Source organism: Parasteatoda tepidariorum, chromosome 2 (genome assembly GCF_982258835.1).
Source record: "Parasteatoda tepidariorum strain Cologne lab strain chromosome 2, Ptep-v5.0, whole genome shotgun sequence".
In the NCBI taxonomy this organism is placed as follows: domain Eukaryota; kingdom Metazoa; phylum Arthropoda; class Arachnida; order Araneae; family Theridiidae; genus Parasteatoda; species Parasteatoda tepidariorum.
Window position 1 is genome coordinate 129282690 of NC_141756.1, and position 20880 is coordinate 129303569.

Sequence of the window (20880 nt, forward strand, 5' to 3'; positions counted from 1 at the left end):
TTTTTCCTTGCATCAAAATCTATGCATTAGAAAAAATATTGTGCTAATTTTATTCTTCAGGTAAATTAAGTTTTGCTTTTCAGATTTTTCAAATGGAATAACTCTTATTTTTAAACTTCTATTTTTCTGCTTATTGATCTATGTCAGGATAACAATTCTAATGTATATACATATTTCTCATACGTGGCACCATAAAATCTGCGCCTGAGGGGGTTTACCTTCTTTAGGTAAACACAGGGAGTCAGGCCCCGGGGTACCCTAGTGATCTATCCTTAGTATAATTTTTTTCAATGAGACAATTTTTTTTTGCTCTTACGTGTTATATGTTTGAAAGTTACAAAATATTAACTGAAAATAGTTTTTTTTCCTTGCATTAAAAAAAAATTGTGCTAATTTTATTCTACACGTAATTTAGGTTTTACTTTTCAGATTTTTCAAATGGAATACTCTTATTTTTAAACTTCTATTTATCTGTTTATTGATCTATGTGACAATAACAATTCTAATGTATATACATATTTCTCATACGTGGCACCATAAAATCTGCGCCTGAGGGGGTTTACCTTCTTTAGGTAAACACATGGAGTCACGTCCTGGGGTACTCTAGTGATGTATCTTTAGTATAATTTTTATCAATGAGACAATTTTTTTTGCTCTAACGTGTTATATGTTTGAAAGTTACAAAATATCAACTGAGAATAGTTTTTTTTTCCTTGTATGAAAATCTATGCATTAAAAAATATGTTGTGCTAATTTTATTCTACAGGTAAATTAGGTTTTACTTTTCAGATTTTTCAAATGGAATAACGCTTATACATATTTCTCCTATGTGACACCGTAAAATCTGGTATTTCTTCATGAACTTAGTATAATTTTAATCAATGAGCAATTTTTTTTGTTCTAACGTGTTACACGTTTGAAAGTTTCAAAACATTAATTGAAAATAGTTTTTTTTTCCTTGCATCAAAATCGATGCATTAAAAAAAAATGTTGTTCTAATTTTATTCTACACGTAATTTATGCTTTACTTTTCAGATTTTTCAAATGGAATAACTCTTATACATATTTCTCCTATGTGGCACCATGAAATCTGGTATTTCTTCATGCACTTAGTATAATTTTGATCAATGAGACAATTTTTTTTGCTCTAACGTGTTATATGTTTGAAAGTTTCAATATAGTAACAGAAAATAGTTTTTTTTTCCTTGCATCAAAATCGATGCATTAAAAAAAATGTGCTAATTTTATTCAACAGGTGAATTAGGTTTTACTTTTCAGATCTTTAAAATGGAATCTCTCTTATTTTTAAACTTCTATTTTTCTGCTTATTGATCTATGTGAGGATAACAATTCCAATGTATATACATATTTCTCATATGTGACACCATAAAATCTGGTATTTCTTCTTGTACTTAAAAAAAAAATTTCTGATTGATAAAAATTATACTAACATGTTATATGTTTGAAAGTTTAAAAATATTAACAGAAAATAGTTTTTTTTTCCTTGCATCAAAAACTATGAATTTAAAAAAAATGTTGTGCTAATTTTATTCTACAGGTGAATTAGGTTTTACTTTTCAGATTTTTCAAATGGAATAACTCTTAACATATTTCTCATAACTCTGTGACATATTTCTCATATGTGGCACCATAAAATCTGGTATTATTTCATGTACTTCGAGCAAAAAAAATTTTCTCATTGATAAAAATTATACTAACTTGTTATATGTTTGAAAGTTTAAGAATATTAATTGAAAATAGTTTTTTTTTCCTTGCATCAAAATCTATGCATTTAAAAAAAATTTTGTGCTAATTTTATTCTACAGGTGAATTAGGTTTTACTTTTCAGATTTTTCAAATGGAATAACTCTTATTTTTAAACTTCTATTTTTCTGCTTATTGATCTATGTGAGGATAACAATTCCAATGTATATACATATTTCTCATATGTGACACCATAAAATCTGGTATTTCTTCATGTACTTAAAAAAAAAAATTTCACATTGATAAAAATTATACTAACATGTTATATGTTTGAAAGTTTAAGAATATTAATTGAAAATAGTTTTTTTTTCCTTGCATCAAAATCTATGCATTTAAAAAAAATTTTGTGCTAATTTTATTCTACAGGTGAATTAGGTTTTACTTTTCAGATTTTTCAAATGGAATAACTCTTATTTTTAAACTTCTATTTTTCTGCTTATTGATCTATGTGAGGATAACAATTCCAATGTATATACATATTTCTCATATGTGACACCATAAAATCTGGTATTTCTTCATGTACTTAAAAAAAAAAAATTCTCATTGATAAAAATTATACTAACATGTTATATGTTTGAAAGTTTAAAAATATTAACAGAAAATAGTTTTTTTTTCCTTGCATCAAAATCAATGAATTTAAAAAAAATGTTGTGCTAATTTTATTCTACAGGTGAATTAGGTTTTACTTTTCAGATTTTTCAAAAGGAATAACTCTTATTTTTAGATTTCTATTTTTCTGCTTATTGATCTATGTGACAATAACAATTCTAATGTATATACATATTTCTCATATGTGACACCATAAAATCTGGTATTTCTTCCTGTACTTAAAAAAATTTTTTTCTCATTGATAAAAATTATACTAACTTGTTATATGTTTGAAAGTTTCAAAATATTAACTGAAAATAGTTTTTTTTTTCCTTGCATCAATATCTATGCATTTAAAAAAAAATTTTGTGCTAATTTTATTCTACAGGTGAATTAGGTTTTACTTTTCAGATTTTTCAAATGGAATAACTCTTATTTTTAAACTTCTATTTTTCTGCTTATTGATCTATGTGAGGATAACAATTCTAATGTATATACATATTTCTCATATGTGACACCATAAAATCTGGTATTTCTTCATGTACTTAAAAAAATTTTTTTCTCATTGATAAAAATTATACTAACTTGTTATATGTTTGAAAGTTTCAAAATATTAACTGAAAATAGTTTTTTTTTTCCTTGCATCAAAATCTATGCATTTAAAAAAAATGTGGTGCTAATTTTATTCTACAGGTGAATTAGGTTTTCTTTTCAGATTTTTCAAATGGAATAACTCTTATTTTTAGACTTCTATTTTTCTGCTTATTGATCTATGTGACGATAACAATTCTAATGTATATACATATTTCTCATATATGGCACCATAAAATCTGGTATTTCTTCATGTACTTAAAAGAAAAAATTTCTCATTGATAAAAATTATACTAACTTGTTATATGTTTGAAAGTTTCAAAATATTAACTGAAAATAGTTTTTTTTTTCCTTGCATCAAAATCTATGCATTTAAAAAAAATGTTGTGCTAATTTTATTCTACAGGTGAATTAGGTTTTACTTTTCAGATTTTTCAAATGGAATAACTCTTATTTTTAGACTTCTATTTTTCTGCTTATTGATCTATGTGACGATAACAATTCTAATGTATATACATATTTCTCATATGTGACACCATAAAATCTGTTATTTCTTCATGTACTTGAAAAAAATTTTTTCTCATTGATAAAAATTATACTAACTTGTTATATGTTTGAAAGTTTAAAAATATTAACTGAAAATAGTTTTTTTTTCCTTGCATCAATATCTATGCATTTAAAAAAAAATTTTGTGCTAATTTTATTCTACAGGTGAATTAGGTTTTACTTTTCAGATTTTTCAAATGGAATAACTCTTATTTTTAAACTTCTATTTTTCTGCTTATTGATCTATGTGAGGATAACAATTCTAATGTATATACATATTTCTCATATGTGACACCATAAAATCTGGTATTTCTTCATGTACTTAAAAATTTTTTTTTCTCATTTATAAAAATTATACTAACGTGTTATATGTTTGAAAGTTACAAAATAGTAACAGAAAATAGTTTTTTTTTCCTTGCATCAAAATCGATGCATTAAAAAAAATGTGCTAATTTTATTCTACAGGTGAATTAGGTTTTACTTTTCAGATTTTTAAAATGGAATCACTCTTATTTTTAAACTTCTATTTTTCTGCGTATTGATCTATGTCAGGATAACAATTCTAATGTATATACATATTTCTCATATGTGACACCATAAAATCTGGTATTTCTTCATGTACTTGAAAAAAAATTTTTCTCATTGATAAAAATTATACTAACTTGTTATATGTTTGAAAGTTTAAAAATATTAACTGAAAATAGTTTTTTTTTCCTTGCATCAATATCTATGCATTTAAAAAAAAATTTTGTGCTAATTTTATTCTACAGGTGAATTAGGTTTTACTTTTCAGATTTTTCAAATGGAATAACTCTTATTTTTAAACTTCTATTTTTCTGCTTATTGATCTGTGTGACGATAACAATTCTAATGTATATACATATTTCTCATATATGGCTCCATAAAATCTGGTATTTCTTCATGTACTTAGAGGAAATAAAATTGTCTCATTGATAAAAATTATACGAACATGTTATATGTTTGAAAGTTACAAAATAGTAACAGAAAATAGTTTTTTTTTCCTTGCATCAAAATCGATGCATTAAAAAAAAATGTGCTAATTTTATTCTGCAGGTGAATTAGGTTTTACTTTTCAGATTTTTCAAATGGAATAACTCTTATTTTTAAACTTCTATTTTTCTGCTTATTGATCTATGTGACGATAACAATTCTAATGTATATACATATTTCTCATATGTGGCACCATAAAATCTGGTATTTCTTTATGTACTTCGAGAAAAAAAAAATTTCTCATTGATAAAAATTATACTAACTTGTTATATGTTTGAAAGTTTAAAAATATTAATTGAAAATAGTTTTTTTTTCCTTGCATCAAAATCTATGCATTTAAAAAAAAATTTGTGCTAATTTTATTCTACAGGTGAATTAGGTTTTACTTTTCAGATTTTTCAAATGGAATAACTCTTATTTTTAAACTTCTATTTTTCTGCTTATTGATCTATTTGAGGATTAGAATTCTAATGTATATACATATTTCTCATATGTGGCACCATAAAATCTGGTATTTCTTCATGTACTTCGAGCAAAAAAAAATTTCTCATTGATAAAAATTATACTAACTTGTTATATGTTTGAAAGTTTCAAAATATTAACTGAAAATAGTTTTTTTTTCCTTGCATCAATATCTATGCATTTAAAAAAAATGTGGTGCTAATTTTATTCTACAGGTGAATTAGGTTTTCTTTTCAGATTTTTCAAATGGAATAACTCTTATTTTTAGACTTCTATTTTTCTGCTTATTGATCTATGTGACTATAACAATTCTAATGTATATACATATTTCTCATATATGGCACCATAAAATCTGGTATTTCTTCATGTACTTAAAAGAAAAAATTTCTCATTGATAAAAATTATACTAACTTGTTATATGTTTGAAAGTTTCAAAATATTAACTGAAAATAGTTTTTTTTCCTTGCATCAAAATCTATGCATTTAAAAAAAATGTTGTGCTAATTTTATTCTACAGGTGAATTAGGTTTTACTTTTCAGATTTTTCAAATGGAATAACTCTTATTTTTAGACTTCTATTTTTCTGCTTATTGATCTATGTGACGATAACAATTCTAATGTATATACATATTTCTCATATATGGCACCATAAAATCTGGTATTTCTTCATGTACTTAAAAAAAAATTTTTCTCATTGATAAAAATTATACTAACTTGTTATATGTTTGAAAGTTTCAAAATATTAACTGAAAATAGTTTTATTTTTCCTTGCATCAAAATCGATGCATTAAAAAAAATGTGCTAATTTTATTCTACAGGTGAATTAGGTTTTACTTTTCAGATTTTTAAAATGGAATCACTCTTAATTTTAGACTTCTATTTTTCTGCTTATTGATCTATGTGACGATAACAATTCTAATGTATATACATATTTCTCATATGTGTCACCATAAAATCTGTTATTTCTTCATGTACTTGAAAAAATTTTTTTCTCATTGATAAAAATTATACTAACTTGTTATATGTTTGAAAGTTTAAAAATATTAACTGAAAATAGTTTTTTTTTCCTTGCATCAATATCTATGCATTTAAAAAAAAATTTTGTGCTAATTTTATTCTACAGGTGAATTAGGTTTTACTTTTCAGATTTTTCAAATGGAATAACTCTTATTTTTAAACTTCTATTTTTCTGCTTATTGATCTATGTGAGGATAACAATTCTAATGTATATACATATTTCTCATATGTGACACCATAAAATCTGGTATTTCTTCATGTACTTGAAAAAAAATTTTTCTCATTGATAAATATTATTCTAACTTGTTATATGTTTGAAAGTTTCAAAATATTAACGTAAAATAGTTTTTTTTTCCTTGCATCAAAATCTATGCATTTAAAAAAAATGTGGTGCTAATTTTATTCTGCAGGTGAATTAGGTTTTACTTTTCAGATTTTTCAAATGGAATCACTCTTATTTTTAAACTTCTATTTTTCTGCTTATTGATCTATGTGAGGATAACAATTCTAATGTATATACATATTTCTCATATGTGACACCATAAAATCTGGTATTTCTTCATGTACTTAAAAAAAAATTTTTCTCATTGATAAAAATTATACTAACGTGTTATATGTTTGAAAGTTACAAAATAGTAACAGAAAATAGTTTTTTTTTCCTTGCATCAAAATCGATGCATTAAAAAAAATGTGCTAATTTTATTCTACAGGTGAATTAGGTTTTGCTTTTCAGATTTTTAAAATGGAATCACTCTTATTTTTAAACTTCTATTTTTCTGCGTATTGATCTATGTCAGGATAACAATTCTAATGTATATACATATTTCTCATATGTGACACCATAAAATCTGGTATTTCTTCATGTACTTGAAAAAAATTTTTTCTCATTGATAAAAATTATACTAACTTGTTATATGTTTGAAAGTTTCAAAATATTAACTGAAAATAGTTTTTTTTTTCCTTGCATCAAAATCTATGCATTTAAAAAAAATGTGGTGCTAATTTTATTCTACAGGTGAATTAGGTTTTCTTTTCAGATTTTTCAAATGGAATAACTCTTATTTTTAGACTTTTATTTTTCTGCTTATTGATCTATGTGACTATAACAATTCTAATGTATATACATATTTCTCATATATGGCACCATAAAATCTGGTATTTCTTCATGTACTTAAAAGAAAAAATTTCTCATTGATAAAAATTATACTAACTTGTTATATGTTTGAAAGTTTCAAAATATTAACTGAAAATAGTTTTTTTTTCCTTGCATCAAAATCTATGCATTTAAAAAAAATGTTGTGCTAATTTTATTCTACAGGTGAATTAGGTTTTACTTTTCAGATTTTTCAAATGGAATAACTCTTATTTTTAGACTTCTATTTTTCTGCTTATTGATCTATGTGATAACAATTCTAATGTATATACATATTTCTCATATGTGACACCATAAAATCTGGCATTTCTTCATGTACTTAAAAAAAAATTTTTCTCATTGATAAAAATTATACTAACTTGTTATATGTTTGAAAGTTTCAAAATATTAACTGAAAATAGTTTTTTTTTCCTTGCATCAAAATCTATGCATTTAAAAAAAATTTGGTGCTAATTTTATTCTACAGGTGAATTAGGTTTTACTTTTCAGATTTTTCAAATGGAATAACTCTTATTTTTAGACTTCTATTTTTCTGCTTATTGATCTATGTGACGATAACAATTCTAATGTATATACATATTTCTCATATATGGCACCATAAAATCTGGTATTTCTTCATGTACTTAAAAAAAAAATTTTCTCATTGATAAAAATTATACTAACTTGTTATATGTTTGAAAGTTTCAAAATATTAACTGAAAATAGTTTTATTTTTCCTTGCATCAAAATCGATGCATTAAAAAAAATGTGCTAATTTTATTCTACAGGTGAATTAGGTTTTACTTTTCAGATTTTTAAAATGGAATCACTCTTAATTTTAGACTTCTATTTTTCTGCTTATTGATCTATGTGACGATAACAATTCTAATGTATATACATATTTCTCATATGTGACACCATAAAATCTGTTATTTCTTCATGTACTTGAAAAAAATTTTTTCTCATTGATAAAAATTATACTAACTTGTTATATGTTTGAAAGTTTAAAAATATTAACTGAAAATAGTTTTTTTTTCCTTGCATCAATATCTATGCATTTAAAAAAAAATTTTGTGCTAATTTTATTCTACAGGTGAATTAGGTTTTACTTTTCAGATTTTTCAAATGGAATAACTCTTATTTTTAAACTTCTATTTTTCTGCTTATTGATCTATGTGAGGATAACAATTCTAATGTATATACATATTTCTCATATGTGACACCATAAAATCTGGTATTTCTTCATGTACTTAAAATTTTTTTTTTCTCATTTATAAAAATTATACTAACGTGTTATATGTTTGAAAGTTACAAAATAGTAACAGAAAATAGTTTTTTTTTCCTTGCATCAAAATCGATGCATTAAAAAAAATGTGCTAATTTTATTCTACAGGTGAATTAGGTTTTACTTTTCAGATTTTTAAAATGGAATCACTCTTATTTTTAAACTTCTATTTTTCTGCGTATTGATCTATGTCAGGATAACAATTCTAATGTATATACATATTTCTCATATGTGACACCATAAAATCTGGTATTTCTTCATGTACTTGAAAAAAATTTTTTCTCATTGATAAAAATTATACTAACTTGTTATATGTTTGAAAGTTTCAAAATATTAACTGAAAATAGTTTTTTTTTTCCTTGCATCAAAATCTATGCATTTAAAAAAAATGTGGTGCTAATTTTATTCTACAGGTGAATTAGGTTTTCTTTTCAGATTTTTCAAATGGAATAACTCTTATTTTTAGACTTCTATTTTTCTGCTTATTGATCTGTGTGACGATAACAATTCTAATGTATATACATATTTCTCATATATGGCTCCATAAAATCTGGTATTTCTTCATGTACTTAGAGCAAATAAAATTGTCTCATTGATAAAAATTATACGAACATGTTATATGTTTGAAAGTTACAAAATAGTAACAGAAAATAGTTTTTTTTTTCCTTGCATCAAAATCGATGCATTAAAAAAAATGTGCTAATTTTATTCTGCAGGTGAATTAGGTTTTACTTTTCAGATTTTTAAAATGGAATTACTCTTATTTTTAAACTTCTATTTTTCAGCTTATTGATCTATGTCAGGATAACAATTCTAATGTATATACATATTTCTCATATGTAACACCATAAAATCTGGTATTTCTTCATGTACTTGAAAAAAAAATTTTCTCATTGATAAAAATTATACTAACGTGTTATATGTTTGAAAGTTACAAAATAGTAACAGAAAATAGTTTTTTTTTCCTTGCATCAAAATCGATGCCTTAAAAAAAATGTGCCAATTTTATTCTACAGGTGAATTAGGTTTTACTTTTCAGATTTTTCAAATGGAATAACTCTTATTTTTAAACTTCTATTTTTCTGCTTATTGATCTATGTGACGATAACAATTCTAATGTATATACATATTTCTCATATGTGACACCATAAAATCTGGTATTTCTTCATGTACTTGAAAAAAAATTTTTCTCATTGATAAATATTATTCTAACTTGTTATATGTTTGAAAGTTTCAAAATATTAACGTAAAATAGTTTTTTTTTCCTTGCATCAAAATCTATGCATTTAAAAAAAATGTTGTGCTAATTTTATTCTGCAGGTGAATTAGGTTTTACTTTTCAGATTTTTCAAATGGAATCACTCTTATTTTTAAACTTCTATTTTTCTGCTTATTGATCTATGTGAGGATAACAATTCTAATGTATATACATATTTCTCATATGTGACACCATAAAATCTGGTATTTCTTCATGTACTTAAAAAAAAATTTTTCTCATTGATAAAAATTATACTAACGTGTTATATGTTTGAAAGTTACAAAATAGTAACAGAAAATAGTTTTTTTTTCCTTGCATCAAAATCGATGCATTAAAAAAAATGTGCTAATTTTATTCTACAGGTGAATTAGGTTTTACTTTTCAGATTTTTAAAATGGAATCACTCTTATTTTTAAACTTCTATTTTTCTGCGTATTGATCTATGTCAGGATAACAATTCTAATGTATATACATATTTCTCATATGTGACACCATAAAATCTGGTATTTCTTCATGTACTTGAAAAAAATTTTTTCTCATTGATAAAAATTATACTAACTTGTTATATGTTTGAAAGTTTCAAAATATTAACTGAAAATAGTTTTTTTTTTCCTTGCATCAAAATCTATGCATTTAAAAAAAATGTGGTGCTAATTTTATTCTACAGGTGAATTAGGTTTTCTTTTCAGATTTTTCAAATGGAATAACTCTTATTTTTAGACTTCTATTTTTCTGCTTATTGATCTGTGTGACGATAACAATTCTAATGTATATACATATTTCTCATATATGGCTCCATAAAATCTGGTATTTCTTCATGTACTTAGAGCAAATAAAATTGTCTCATTGATAAAAATTATACGAACATGTTATATGTTTGAAAGTTACAAAATAGTAACAGAAAATAGTTTTTTTTTCCTTGCATCAAAATCGATGCATTAAAAAAAAATGTGCTAATTTTATTCTGCAGGTGAATTAGGTTTTACTTTTCAGATTTTTAAAATGGAATTACTCTTATTTTTAAACTTCTATTTTTCAGCTTATTGATCTATGTCAGGATAACAATTCTAATGTATATACATATTTCTCATATGTAACACCATAAAATCTGGTATTTCTTCATGTACTTGAAAAAATTTTTTTCTCATTGATAAAAATTATACTAACGTGTTATATGTTTGAAAGTTAAAATAGTAACAGAAAATAGTTTTTTTTTCCTTGCATCAAAATCGATGCCTTAAAAAAAATGTGCCAATTTTATTCTACAGGTGAATTAGGTTTTACTTTTCAGATTTTTCAAATGGAATAACTCTTATTTTTAAACTTCTATTTTTCTGCTTATTGATCTATGTGACGATAACAATTCTAATGTATATACATATTTCTCATATGTGACACCATAAAATCTGGTATTTCTTCATGTACTTGAAAAAAAATTTTTCTCATTGATAAATATTATTCTAACTTGTTATATGTTTGAAAGTTTCAAAATATTAACGTAAAATAGTTTTTTTTTCCTTGCATCAAAATCTATGCATTTAAAAAAAATGTTGTGCTAATTTTATTCTACAGGTGAATTAGGTTTTACTTTTCAGATTTTTCAAATGGAATTACTCTTATTTTTAAACTTCTATTTTTCTGCTTATTGATCTATGTGACGATAACAATTCTAATGTATATACACATTTCTCATATATGGCACCATAAAATCTGGTATTTCTTCATGTACTTAAAAAAAAAAATTTCTCATTGATAAAAATTATACTAACTTGTTATATGTTTGAAAGTTTCAAAATATTAACTGAAAATAGTTTTTTTTTTCCTTGCATCAAAATCTATGCATTTAAAAAAAATGTTGTGCTAATTTTATTCTACAGGTGAATTAGGTTTTACTTTTCAGATTTTTCAAATGGAATAACTCTTATTTTTAGACTTCTATTTTTCTGCTTATTGATCTATGTGACGATAACAATTCTAATGTATATACATATTTCTTATATGTGACACCATAAAATCTGGTATTTCTTCATGTACTTGAAAAAATTTTTTTCTCATTGATAAAAATTATACTAACTTGTTATATGTTTGAAAGTTTCAAAATATTAACTGAAAATAGTTTTTTTTTTCCTTGCATCAAAATCTATGCATTTAAAAAAAATGTGGTGCTAATTTTATTCTACAGGTGAATTAGGTTTTCTTTTCAGATTTTTCAAATGGAATAACTCTTATTTTTAGACTTCTATTTTTCTGCTTATTGATCTGTGTGACGATAACAATTCTAATGTATATACATATGTCTCATATATGGCTCCATAAAATCTGGTATTTCTTCATGTACTTAGAGCAAATAAAATTGTCTCATTGATAAAAATTATACGAACATGTTATATGTTTGAAAGTTACAAAATAGTAACAGAAAATAGTTTTTTTTTCCTTGCATCAAAATCGATGCATTAAAAAAAAATGTGCTAATTTTATTCTGCAGGTGAATTAGGTTTTACTTTTCAGATTTTTAAAATGGAATTACTCTTATTTTTAAACTTCTATTTTTCAGCTTATTGATCTATGTCAGGATAACAATTCTAATGTATATACATATTTCTCATATGTAACACCATAAAATCTGGTATTTCTTCATGTACTTGAAAAAATTTTTTTCTCATTGATAAAAATTATACTAACGTGTTATATGTTTGAAAGTTACAAAATAGTAACAGAAAATAGTTTTTTTTTCCTTGCATCAAAATCGATGCCTTAAAAAAAATGTGCCAATTTTATTCTACAGGTGAATTAGGTTTTACTTTTCAGATTTTTCAAATGGAATAACTCTTATTTTTAAACTTCTATTTTTCTGCTTATTGATCTATGTGACGATAACAATTCTAATGTATATACATATTTCTCATATGTGACACCATAAAATCTGGTATTTCTTCATGTACTTGAAAAAAAATTTTTCTCATTGATAAATATTATTCTAACTTGTTATATGTTTGAAAGTTTCAAAATATTAACGTAAAATAGTTTTTTTTTCCTTGCATCAAAATCTATGCATTTAAAAAAAATGTTGTGCTAATTTTATTCTACAGGTGAATTAGGTTTTACTTTTCAGATTTTTCAAATGGAATCACTCTTATTTTTAAACTTCTATTTTTCTGCTTATTGATCTATGTGACGATAACAATTCTAATGTATATACACATTTCTCATATATGGCACCATAAAATCTGGTATTTCTTCATGTACTTAAAAAAAAAAATTTCTCATTGATAAAAATTATACTAACTTGTTATATGTTTGAAAGTTTCAAAATATTAACTGAAAATAGTTTTTTTTTTTCCTTGCATCAAAATCTATGCATTTAAAAAAAATGTTGTGCTAATTTTATTCTACAGGTGAATTTGGTTTTACTTTTCAGATTTTTCAAATGGAATAACTCTTATTTTTAGACTTCTATTTTTCTGCTTATTGATCTATGTGACGATAACAATTCTAATGTATATACATATTTCTCATATATGGCTCCATAAAATCTGGTATTTCTTCATGTACTTAAAAAAAAAATTTTCTCATTGATAAAAATTATACTAACTTGTTATATGTTTGAAAGTTTAAAAAAATTAACTGAAAATAGTTTTTTTTTCCTTGCATCAAAATCTATGCATTTAAAAAAAATGTTGTGCTAATTTTATTCTACAGGTGAATTAGATTTTACTTTTCAGATTTTTCAAATGGAATAACTCTTATTTTTAAACTTCTATTTTTCTGCTTATTGATCTATGTGACGATAACAATTCTAATGTATATACATATTTCTCATATGTGGCACCATAAAATCTGGTATTTCTTCATGTACTTAGAGCAAATAAAATTGTCTCATTGATAAAAATTATACTAACGTGTTATATGTTTGAAAGTTACAAAATATTAACTGAAAATAGTTTTTTTTCCTTGCATCAAAATCTATGCATTAAAAAAATGTTGTGCTAATTTTATTCTACAGGTGAATTAGGTTTTACTTTTCAGATTTTTCAAATGGAATAACTCTTATTTTTAGACTTCTATTTTTCTGCTTATTGATCTATGTGACGATAACAATTCTAATGTATATACATATTTCTCATATATGGCTCCATAAAATCTGGTATTTCTTCATGTACTTAAAAAAAAAATTTTCTCATTGATAAAAATTATACTAACTTGTTATATGTTTGAAAGTTTAAAAATATTAACTGAAAATAGTTTTTTTTTCCTTGCATCAAAATCTATGCATTTAAAAAAAAATGTTGTGCTAATTTTATTCTACAGGTGAATTAGGTTTTACTTTTCAGATTTTTCAAATGGAATAACTCTTATTTTTAAACTTCTATTTTTCTGCTTATTGATCTATGTGACGATAACAATTCTAATGTATATACATATTTCTCATATGTGGCACCATAAAATCTGGTATTTCTTCATGTACTTAGAGCAAATAAAATTGTCTCATTGATAAAAATTATACTAACGTGTTATATGTTTGAAAGTTACAAAATATTAACTGAAAATAGTTTTTTTTCCTTGCATCAAAATCTATGCATTAAAAAAATGTTGGGCTAATTTTATTCTACAGGTAAATTAGGTTTTACTTTTCTGATTTTTCAAATGTAATAACTCTTATTTTTAAGCTTCTTTTTTTCTGCTTATTTAGCTTATTTATCTATGTGACGATAACAATTCTAATGTATATACATATTTCTCATGTGTGTCACCATAAAATCTGGTATTTCTTCATGTACTTAGAGCAAATAAATTTGTCTCATTGATAAAAATTATAGTAACGTATTATACGTTTGAAAGATACAAAATATGAATTGAAAATAGTTTTTTTTTCCTTGCATCAAAATCTATGCATTAAAATAAATTTGCTAATTTTATTCTACCCGTAATTCAGGTTTCACTTTGAAGATTTTTCAAATGGAATAACTCTTATTTTTAAACTTCTATTTTTCTGCTTATTGATCTATGTGAGGATAACAATTCTAATGTATATACATATTTCCTATATGTGACACCATAAAATCTGGTATTTCTTCATGTACTTAAAAAAATTTTTTTCTCATTGATAAAAATTATACTAACTTGTTATATGTTTGAAAGTTTCAAAATATTAACTGAAAATAGTTTTTTTTTTCCTTGCATCAAAATCTATGCATTTAAAAAAAATGTTGTGCTAATTTTATTCTGCAGGTGAATTAGGTTTTACTTTTCAGATTTTTCAAATGGAATAAATCTTATTTTTAAACTTCTATTTTTCTGCTTATTGATCTATGTGAGGATAACAATTCTAATGTATATACATGTTTCTCATATGTGACACCATAAAATCTGGTATTTCTTCATGTACTTAGTATAATTTTTATCAATGAGACATTTTTTTTTTTTTTGCTGTATGTGGTATATGTTTGAAAGTTTCAAAATATTAACTGAAAATAGTTTTTTCTTCCTTGCATCAAAATCTATGCATTAAAAAATTTTTTGTGATAATTTTATTCTACTGGTGATTTAGGTTTTACTTTTCACATTTTTCAAATGGAATAACTCTTATTTTTAAACTTCTATTTTTCTGCTTATTGATCTATGTGAGGATAACAATTCTAATGTATATACATATTTCTCATATGTGACACCATAAAATCTGGTATTTCTTCATGTACTTAAAAAAATTTTTTTCTCATTGATAAAAATTATACTAACGTGTTATATGTTTGAAAGTTACAAAATAGTAACAGAAAATAGTTTTTTTTTCCTTGCATCAAAATCGATGCATTAAAAAAAATGTGCCAATTTTATTCTACAGGTGAATTAGGTTTTACTTTTCAGATTTTTAAAATGGAATCACTCTTATTTTTAAACTTCTATTTTTCTGCGTATTGATCTATGTCAGGATAACAATTCTAATGTATATACATATTTCTCATATGTGACACCATAAAATCTGGTATTTCTTCATGTACTTGAAAAAAAATTTTCTCATTGATAAAAATTATACTAACTTGTTTGAAAGTTTAAAAATATTAACTGAAAATAGTTTTTTTCCTTGCATCAAAATCTATGCATTTAAAAAAAAAATTTCTGCTAATTTTATTTTACAGGTTAATTAGGTTTTACTTTTCAGATTTTTCAGATGGAGTAACTCTTATTTTTAAACTTCTATTTTTCTGCTTATTGATCTATGTGAGGATAACAATTCTAATGTATATACATATTTCTCATATGTGGCACCATAAAATCTGGTATTTCTTTATGTGCTTAGTATAATTTTTATCAATGAGACAATTCTTTTTTGCTGTAATGTGTTATATGTTTGAACGTTTCTAAATATTAACTGAAAATTGTTTTTTCTTCTTTGCATCAAAATCTATGCATTAAAAAAAGTTGTGCTAATATTATTCTACAGATAAATTAGGTTTTACTTTTCTGATTTTTCAAATGGAAGAACTCTTATTTTTAAACTTCTATTTTTTAATTATTGATATATGTGATAATAACAATTCTAATGTATATACGTATTTTTCGTATGTGGCACCATAAAATCTGCCCCTGAGGAGGTTTACCTTCTTTAGGTAAACACAGGGAGTCACGCCCCGGGGTACCCTAGTGATCTATCCTTAGTATAATTTTTTTCAATGAGACAATTTTTTTTTGCTCTTACGTCTTATATGTTTGAAAGTTACAAAATATTAACTGAAAATAGTTTTTTTTCCTTGCATTAAAAAAAAAATTGTGCTAATTTTATTCTACACGTAATTTAGGTTTTACTTTTCAGATTTTTCAAATGGAATACTCTTATTTTTAAACTTCTATTTTTCTGCTTATTGATCTATGTGAGGATAACAATTCCAATGTATATACATATTTCTCATATGTGACACCATAAAATCTGGTATTTCTTCTTGTACTTAAAAAAAAAAATTTCTCATTGATAAAAATTATACTAACTTGTTATATGTTTGAAAGTTTAAAAATATTAATTGAAAATGGTTTCTTTTTCCTTGCATCAAAATCTATGCATTTAAAAAAAATTTTGTGCTAATTTTATTCTACAGGTGAATTAAGTTTTACTTTTCAGATTTTTCAAATGTAATAACTCTTATTTTTAAACTTCTATTTTTCTGCTTATTGATCTATGTGAGGATAACAATTCTACTGTATATACATATTTCTCATATGTGGCATCATAAAATCTGGAATTCCTTCATATACTTAGTATAATTTTTATCAATGAAACAATTTTTTTTGTTCAAACGTGTTATGTTTGAAAGTTACAAAATATTAACTGAAAATAGTTTTTTTTTTCCCTTACATCAAAATCTATGCATTAAAAAAATGTTGTGCTAATTTTATTCTACAGGTAAATTAGGTTTTACTTTTCAGATTTTTCAAATGGAATAACTCTTATTTTTAGACTTCTATTTTTCTGCTTATTGATCTATGTGACGATAACAATTCTAATGCATATACATATTTCTTATATGTGACACCATAAAATCTGGTATTTCTTCATGTACTTAGAGCAAGTAAAATTGTCTCATTGATAAAAATTATACTAACTTGTTATATGTTTGAAAGTTTCAAAATATTAACTGAAAATAGTTTTTTTTCCTTGCATCAAAATCTATGCATTAAAAAAATGTTGTGCTAATTTTATTCTACAGGTAAATTAGGTTTTACTTTTCTGATTTTTCAAATGTAATAACTCCTATTTTTAAGCTTCTTTTTTTCTGCTTATTTAGCTTATTTATCTATGTGACGATAACAATTCTAATGTATATACATATTTCTCATGTGTGTCACCATAAAATCTGGTATTTCTTTATGTTCTTAGTATTTTTATCAATGAAATTATTTTTTTTGCTCTAACGTATTATACGTTTGAAAGTTACAAAATATGAATTGAAAATAGTTTCTTTTTCCTTGCATCAAAATCTATGCATTAAAATAAATTTGCTAATTTTATTCTAACCGTAATTTAGGTTTTACTTTTCAGATTTTTCAAATGGAATAACTCTTATTTTTAAACTTCTATTTTTCTGCTTATTGATCTATGTGAGGATAACAATTCTAAAGTATATACATATTCCTCATATGTGGCACCATAAAATCTGCCCCTGAGGGGGTGTACCTTCTTTAGGTAAACGCAGGGAGTCACGCACCCGGGTACCCTAGTGATCTATCCTTAGTATAATTTTTATCAATGAGACAATTTTTTTTTCTTACTTGTTATATGATTGAAAGTTTCAAAATATTAACTGAAAATAGTTTTTTTTTCCTTGCATCAAAATCTATGCTTTAAAAAAAATGTTGTGCTAATTTTATTCTACAGGTGATTTGGTTTTACTTTGAAGATTTTTCAAATGGAATAAATCTTATTTTTAAACTTCTATTTTTCTGCTTATTGATCTATGTGACGATAATAATTCTGATGTATATACATATTTCTCATGTGACATCATAAAATCTGGTATTTCTTCATGTACTTAGTATAATTTTTATCAATGAGACAATTTTTTTTGCTCTGATGTGTTATGTTTGAAGGTAACAAATTATTAACTGAAAATAGTTTTCTTTTCCTTGCATCAAAATCAATGCTCTATGCATTAAAAAAAATGTTGTGCTAATTTTATTCTACAGGTAAATTAGGTTTTACTTTTCAGATTTTTGAAATGGAATAAGTCTTTTTTTTTAAACTCTTATTTTTAAACTTCTATTTTTCTACTTATTGATCTATGTGAGGATAACAATTCTTATGTATATACATATTTCTCATATGTGACACCATAAAATCTGGTATTTGTTCATGTACTTAGTATAATTTTTATCAATGAAACAATTTTTTATGCTCTAAAGTGTTATATGTTTGAAAGTTTCAAAACATTAACTGAAAATATTTTTTTTTCCTTGCATCAAAATCTATGCATTAAAAAAAATGTTGTGCTAATTTTATTCTACAGATAAATTAGGTTTTACTTTTCAGATTTTTCAAATGGAAATAACTCTTATTTTTAAACTCTTATTTTTAAACTTCTATTTTTCTACTTATTGATCTATGTGAGGATAACCATTCTAATGTATATACATGTTTCTCATATGTGGCACCATAAAATCTGGTATTTCTTCATGTACTTGGTATAATTTTTATCAATGAAACAATTTTTTTTGCTCTATGTGTTATATGTTTGAAAGTTACAAAATATTAACTGAAAATAGTTTCATTTTTCCTTGCATCAAAATCTATGCATTAAAAAAAATTTTGTGCTAATTTTATTCTACAGGTAATTTAGGTTTTACTTTGAAGATTTTTCAAATGGAATAAATCTTATTTTTAAACTTCTATTTTTCTGCTTATTGATCTATGTAACGATAACAATTCTAATGTATATACATATTTCTCATATGTGGCACCTTAAAATCTGGTATTTCTTCATGTACTTGGTATAATTTTTATCAATGAAACAATTTTTTTTGCTCTATGTGTTATATGTATGAAATTTACAAAATATTAACTGAAAATAGTTTCTTTTTTCCTGGCATCAAAATCAATGCATTAAAAAAATGTTATGCTTATTTTATTCTACAGGTAAATTAGGTTTTGCTTTTCAGATTTTTCAAATGGAATAATTCTTATTTTTAATCTTCTATTTTTCTGCTTATTGATCTATGTGACGATAACAATTCTAATGTATATACATAATTCTCATATGTGACTCCATAATATCTGCTATATTTCTTCATGTACTTTGTATAATTTTTATCAATAACAAAATTGTTTTTGCTCTAGCGTGTTATATGTTTGAAAGTTACAAAATATTAACTGAAAATAGTTTTTTTTTTCCTTGCATTAAAAAAAATTTCGTGCTAATTTTATTCTACAGGTAAATTAGGTTTTACTTTTCATATTTTTCAAATGGAATAACTCTTATTTTTAATGATCTCTGTGACGATAACAATTCTAATGTATGTGCATATTTCTCATTAGTTGCACCATAAAAATTGGTATTTCTTAATGTGCTTAGTATAATTTTTATCAATGAGACAATTTTTTTTGCTCTAACGTGTTTTATGTTTGAAAGTTACAAAATATTAACTGAAAATAGTTTTTTTTTCCGTGCATCAAATTCTATGCAATAATAAAAATGTTCTGCTAATTTTATTCTACAGGTAATTTAGGTTTTACTTTGAAGATTTTTCAAATGGAATAAATCTTATTTTTAAACTTCTATTTTTCTGCTTATTGATCTATGTGAGGATAACATTTCTAATGTATATACATATTTCTCATATGTGACACCATAAAATTTGGTATTTCTTAATGTGCTTAGTATAATTTTTATCAATGAGACAATTTTTTTTGCTCTAACGTGTTATATGTTTGAAAGTTACAAAATATTGACTGAAAATAGTTTTTTTTCCCCTCGAATCAAAATCTATGCATTAATTCATCGAATCAAAATCTATGCATTATTTTTTCTGCTTATTGATCTATGTGAGTATAACAATTCTAAGATATATACATGTTTCTCATATCTCTCTCTTCTTCAACTCATACCTTTTTGTGGATATAATCTAATAAGCTGATGAAGAGATTTTTTTTTTTCCAAATTTTTATTTATTTAAAAAAAAAATTTTTTTTGCTAATCTTTTTTCTTTTTTCTGTAATTTTTTCTTTCTTTTCTCTACATTTTAAACTTATTTTATGAGTTCTTTATGCTTTCAGCTTATGCATAGTAAATAAAACTTATTGATTTTCTTCGTTTTTTTCTTTTTGTGTTTTTTATGCTATATATATACAAATTATAAAATGTTTAAACAGTGTTTAATCAATTTATATGACCCATCAATGTGTAGCATTGTCATCGAAATGCATATGAGTTTTTATAAGAATGTTTCACCATTTGAGATTTTAAGCATCTTATTTATTAATATTTAGACAAACAGTGTATGAAACTTGATATTTTATACTTGTGTGAACTTTTAAAATTGTTTTCTTACCCCTTAAATAATTTTTTTTTTTTTTAGACCACTAGAAAAATTTCATCTGAAAGATATTTCAAAGTGCCTCTCTGTTCTAAAGATTGTGATGAATGGTTTAAAGATTGTAAGAATGATTATACTTGTGTCTATAATTGGCCCAGAGAATTTAAATTTCAGAAAGGTATGCACTTATCAAGTCTATTTTTTTTTTTC

At 24.0% G+C, this 20880-nt stretch overlaps 1 pseudogene across 1 annotated transcript in view; it reads left to right on the forward strand.

The window, feature by feature from the left end:
* LOC147816206 (folate receptor gamma-like) overlaps positions 1–20880 on the forward strand; it is a 129728-nt pseudogene that overhangs the window by 101721 nt on the left and 7127 nt on the right. The window contains exon 6 of the transcript XR_015431219.1: positions 20713–20848. The product of XR_015431219.1 is annotated as a folate receptor gamma-like (transcript). The remainder of the gene's footprint in view (positions 1–20712; positions 20849–20880) is intronic.